The sequence below is a fragment of the Symphodus melops genome (assembly GCF_947650265.1).
Source record: "Symphodus melops genome assembly, chromosome: 1".
Classification (NCBI taxonomy): Eukaryota; Metazoa; Chordata; class Actinopteri; order Labriformes; family Labridae; genus Symphodus; species Symphodus melops.
Genome location: NC_136691.1, coordinates 24132046 through 24137690, shown reverse-complemented (window position 1 = coordinate 24137690; position 5645 = coordinate 24132046). Strand labels below are relative to the sequence as shown.

General features: G+C 43.9%; 1 long non-coding RNA gene across 1 annotated transcript; it reads left to right on the top strand.

The window, feature by feature from the left end:
• The first annotated feature begins 696 nt into the window (after positions 1-696).
• Positions 697-2365, top strand: LOC306821421. The gene is made up of 4 exons (XR_013778795.1): positions 697-795; positions 1832-2002; positions 2103-2147; positions 2311-2365. It is a non-coding gene; the product is annotated as an uncharacterized lncRNA (long non-coding RNA).
• Positions 2366-5645: the final 3280 nt, after the last annotated feature.

Here is a 5645-nt window from a genome sequence, read left to right as displayed (position 1 = left end):
AAGGTCCTAGCTTGTGAGCATATAAGTCAGTCCATGTTCTCTCACAGTCATAAAAGAGTGGTGATGAACGGTGGGGTAAAATCAATGAATAATCATGGTTAATAATCACGGTCCCAATATCAATTAAAATTATTCTGATTAGGATTATTATTATGTCTGATGTGTCCAACATAATAGTTTAAATATATCAAAACCGTTGTTTTTTAGTGTGCCACCCAAATGGTAGCAGCTTCCAGTGCAAATGTGAGGATCAGTATATCTGGTCATATGAAAACTGCATCTCATACACAGTGTGTGACGATATGACTGACAACACTTGTAAGTGTATCAACAGTATCCCATCCAATGGACAATTCTGCCATTTGAAAAAGGGTGAGTTATTGAAAGCTTATAAAAGATGGACTTTAAAACTTCTTGTTTTTTTCCCTTTTTTTACATTGATAAAAAAAGACATTGCATGTATTAGATTTTTTGATTCTTCTCACCAACACCCGTTTTGAAATTAAATTGTTTTATTATGTGAACTAGATTTTTTGACAGTCAGAGCTTCATATTGCACATGCTGCACATTTGTACCTGTTTGTGCTCAATATACAACCCTACAAATACTTAATATCTTTTGTCGTTGACTCATCTCTGCAGCTCTTCCTGTTGTGAATGAATACCTGATTTCTGTTGAGTTGAACATGTCAGATGTCACAGTGATAAATCAGCTGAGGACTATTCTGAAAAACATCAGCTACCCTCTCAGCATCAATGACCAAATACAAATCTCTGATGTCAACATGTCTACAGGTAGACCGAATAGCTTCTGTTATTTGATTCTAAAGCCCCGTTTCCACTGAGCAGTCCGGTTTGGTTCGTCTCGGTACGGCACATATTTTGTGGCATTTCCATAGACTAATTCTAGGAAAGATTCCCAAATAACCGACCCGTACCGTCCTACTTTTTGGTACCCTTCCGTTGGGTTAACAAGAAAATCGAGTCGACCCAAAAAGGTGGAGCTAAACACTGCAGTCTGTTGATTGGTAAAAAGTATCGTCACTTCCACTATGACAATGGGAAAGAAAGAAAGAAAGACAGACAGACAGACAGACAGACAGACAGACAGACAGACAGACAGACAGACAGACAGACAGACAGACAGACAGACAGACAGACAGACAGACAGACAGACAGACAGACAGACAGACAGACAGACAGACAGATACTTTATTGATCCCGAGGGAAATTCAAGGCATCCAGTAGCAGTATACAGACAGGCAGGACACAAGACATTAGTTACAATACACACCCGCTGTCCCCCCCCTCTGTATACAATAATCCCCCAAACAAGATTTAGCAGCCCCTATGTGACTATGAGTAAATATAATTACAGGTTAAACAAAGCCCTGCCATGTTTCAATACACAGTCGATTGTTTACGTCTGTATTTCTCCTCACGGCACACAGCCTTCTCTGATACAAAGCTTGATTGAGTTTTGTAACAAAGAGTCACATGTCAGTGACAGAGGAGATGAACTGCTGGATGTCTTCATCGTTGGATTTGTTTGTGCCACATTTTTTTCCATAGCGGTTAGCTGTTAGCGGTTAGCTGCTATGATGTCACACTATTACGTAGCTGACGCGGCTATCGGCATCTGGCTTATACGCCGCCTATATAGGGCTGTGGAAACAGAAAATGGGATCATGCTAATCTGAACCAAACCCTACTGATCCGTACCAAACTGCTGTGTGGAAACGGGGCTTTAACTTTAGACACATGAGAAGGACATGTTTCAACTACTTTATGACCGTGAAGAATGACACTTTGACCATGTGTTGGTCTCCAGTTTGCTCTGCAAGCAGTACTGGTGTTCAGTGCATGTGTGAGGATCGGCATCGTTGGTCATGTGACCAGTGTGTGCTGTATGGATCCTGTGACAACATCACTGATGACACATGTGGATGCATCAATGCCATTCCCCCTGATGGACGATATTGTCAGTCTGTTGATCTACACAGTAAGCTGTTTGAACAAGAATCATCAGACAGAGATGTTTTTCTTTTAAATCTGTTGTCTTAGAGCAGTTTATGTACTTTACCTTCTTTTTCCCCTGACAGGCTTCACATGGTGTCCGAATGCAACATCCCATCCATCACCTCCAAGTAGGACTGACACTAAGTCTGTGTCTGAAATCACACACTACTGACTTTATGGCACACTGTACTGAGAATAAGCCTCTTTGTAGTTGCATACTGGAATGAATTATTATTTTAGTATTTCTTCAATCATTCAATTTTAACATGTTGGTAAAAATGTTCTTTGTAGATTCAACGCCGAGTGCTTCAACACATCTGAACACAACAGTGCAGACGATGTCACCAACAGTTAATGGTACCAGGATTTTTCTTCATGTTGTCTGTTTATTCCAGACTCATCATCACTCATCATGACAGATATGAACTCATCTATAGAACAACTCTGATAGCACATGTAAATTATAAGGCCCTGAAAAGAGTCATTTATACAAGGTTCAAGGTTCAAGGTTCTTTATTTGTCAATTCCAAAATATGTCAGACATACAGTGAAATCGAAATTACGTTTCCCCCCTCCCCACGGTGCAATGTAGATAAAAAAGGGTACGGTAAATAAAATAAAACAAGATAAAAAAGATAAATAATATTTACATTAATAAACCTAAATGTGCAAAAAGTACTAAGTTAAATAAAATGGAGTATAGAACCAGATTATAAGAAAAGTGAAACTTGTGCATGCGTGCAATGTGCAATAAGTGACCAGGGTCTGTTTCAATATTCAAACAGGAGGAGGTTCCAATGTTCAGTGTTCATGGGGGCAGAGGGGAAGGAAGGGAGGGAAGAGAGTTCAGCTTCCTGACAGCTTGGTGGAAGAAGCTGTTTCTCAGTCTGGTAGAGCCGGCCCGCAGGCTGCGGTACCGTCTCCCCGATGGCAGGAGGCTGAAGAGGCTGTGTGAGGGGTGGGTGGGGTCACTCACAATGCGGGTTGCTTTGCGGGTGAGGCGGGTGCCGTAGAGGTCCAGAAGAGAGGGGAGCGGGACACCGATGATCCGTTCAGCCGCCTTCACTGTGTGCTGCAGGGTCTTGTGGTTGGCAGCAGTGCAGCTCCCAAGCCACACAGTGATACAGCTGGTCAGGATGCTCTCGATGGTGCCTCTGTAGAAGCTTACGGAGGAAGTAGAGGCGCTGCTGGGACTTCTTGGCCAGTGATGTGGTGTTGGCTGTCCAGGAGAGATCCTCACTGATGTGGACCCCCAGGAACTTGGTGCTGCTCACTCTCTCCACAGCAGCACCGTCGATGGTCAGGGGGGGTTTGGGAGGGGGGCCCTCCGGAAGTCGACAACAACTTCCTTGGTCTTGTCGATATTCAGGAAGAGGTTGTTGTCTTTGCACCACGTGGCCAGTTGGCCCACCTCCATCCTGTAGTGCATCTCATCGTTGTTGGAGATGAGACCGACCACTGTTGTGTCGTCCGCAAACTTCACAATGTGGTTGCTGCTGAAGGATGGAGTGCAGTCGTGGGTCAGCAGCGTGAAGAGCAGGGGGCCGAGCACACAGCCTTGGGGGGCCCCGGTGCTCAGGATGGTGGTTTTTGATGCATTGCCGCCAACCCGCACAGTCTGAGGCCTCTCGCTGAGGAAGTCCAGCAGCCAGTTGCACAGGGAAGTGCTGAGCCCCAGCTGGTCCAGTTTGCCGATCAGCTGCTGAGGGATGATGGTGTTGAATGCTGAATTGAAGTCTATGAACAGCATTCTGACGTATGAGTTTTTGGAGTCCAGGTGGGTGAGGGCTGGGTGAAGAGCAGAGCAGATTGCATTCTCGGTTGATCTGTTGCCCCGGTATGCAAACTGGTAGGGGTCCAGGGTGGAGGGAAGGGAGGATTTGATGGGGGCCATGACCAATGTTCCCTCTAATTTTTCATGTGTCTGGGCATACACACAAGCTCCCTGAGCACACTAAGGACCACTGTGAGCAACATCAGATGTGTACGCTGTGGCCACACACCAGTATCATACCTGTACAAAACCTTGGATCAAAGCAAGTTACATGGCTTATTAAAAGAATCGAATTACAGCAGCAATTTTCACTAGTTTACTTTTTAAAGTGATTTGACAAACTTTAAAGGAAAAAGACAAAAATCTTGTTGTTCATGAGATGTGTAGTATGTTTTATGTGAAGAGTCTTGCTTGGCCATGTGAAGAGTCTTGCTTGGCCATGTGAAGAGTCTTGCTTGGCCATGGGAAGAGTCTTGCTTTGGCCATGGGAAGAGTCTTGCTTGGCCATGGGAAGAGTCTTGCTTGGCCATGGGAAGAGTCTTGCTTGGCCATGTGAAGAGTCTTGCTTGGCCATGGGAAGAGTCTTGCTTGGCCATGGGAAGAGTCTTGCTTGGCCATGGGAAGAGTCTTGCTTTGGCCTGGGTGAGGTCCAGTTGTGGCCTGGGTGAGGGTCCTGTTCTGGAAGAAGTGATACATATACACCTTTCAGACATAACATTTTGTTCACATTAAAACATTCACATTTTGCACAATGACGTGTGCTGTAGCTTGTGATACAGTGTAAATTCCTGTAACTCTGTCTGTAAAATATGTAATTACTCAGTTTTTTATTATCATTTCTACTACCCATACATTGTCTAGTAGTAACATCATTTAATGATTAATATCCATAAGTAAAAAATCTTTGTAAATGTCACTAGAATATGCACAAATCTGACTTAAATTTTACCTTATTTTTCACGTCTGTCCTTCGCACTTCTCCAATGGTTGTACACTTTGTCCAGGTTGATGGCTTCGTCTGCTTCTTGCTTTGACTTTATGCGCATCAGCTGGTCCAAATGTGCCACTTCAAGACGATTTCTGTCACCCAGTTTCACCGCTTGTTCTTCTATTTGAACATATTCTGACAGCCATTCCATCTTAAAAGAACCGCATTTCTTTTTCACAATGGCTTGGTGAGTGGATGTGTCGCTGCCCGTTCGTTTCGCCATGATAAGGGGTTAACATTTGCTTATCGTAACTCCACCGCACTGTTGTTAGCTAGCTAACCTGCGTGGCGCGAATGGGCAGGGTTAATATGCAAGCACTGTCAATGATTGGCTGCGCATATCATATCATTGGCTGGACACCTGTCACTCACTGAGTTACGTTGCAAAATGGTACAGAAAACAAAAATATTATTGTTATTATTATTGGTTTAATTGATTAGATAAGATTAGGACTAATATTAGATATTAATTAATACGTTTATGTTGAATTTTATTTTATGCGCTGCATAGATTTTCTTGTGCGCTGAGAATGTGCGAGCAGTGCGCGATTGCACAAGCGCGCAGCTTAGAGGGAACATTGGCCATGACTAATCTTTCAAAGCACTTCATGATGATGGGGGTCAGTGCAACGGGTCTATAGTCATTTAAAATGGATGGTGATGGCTTCTTTGGAATGGGTATGATGGTGGTCGTTTTGAAGCATGCTGGAACAACAGTCTGCCTCAGAGAAGTGTTGAAAATGTCTGTGAAGACATCTTTGAGCTCCTCTGCACAGTCCTTCAGCACACGGCCAGGGATGTTGTCTGGACCTGCAGCCTTGCGGGTGTTGATGTTGGAGAAGGTTCTCTTCACGCTGGCTGCAG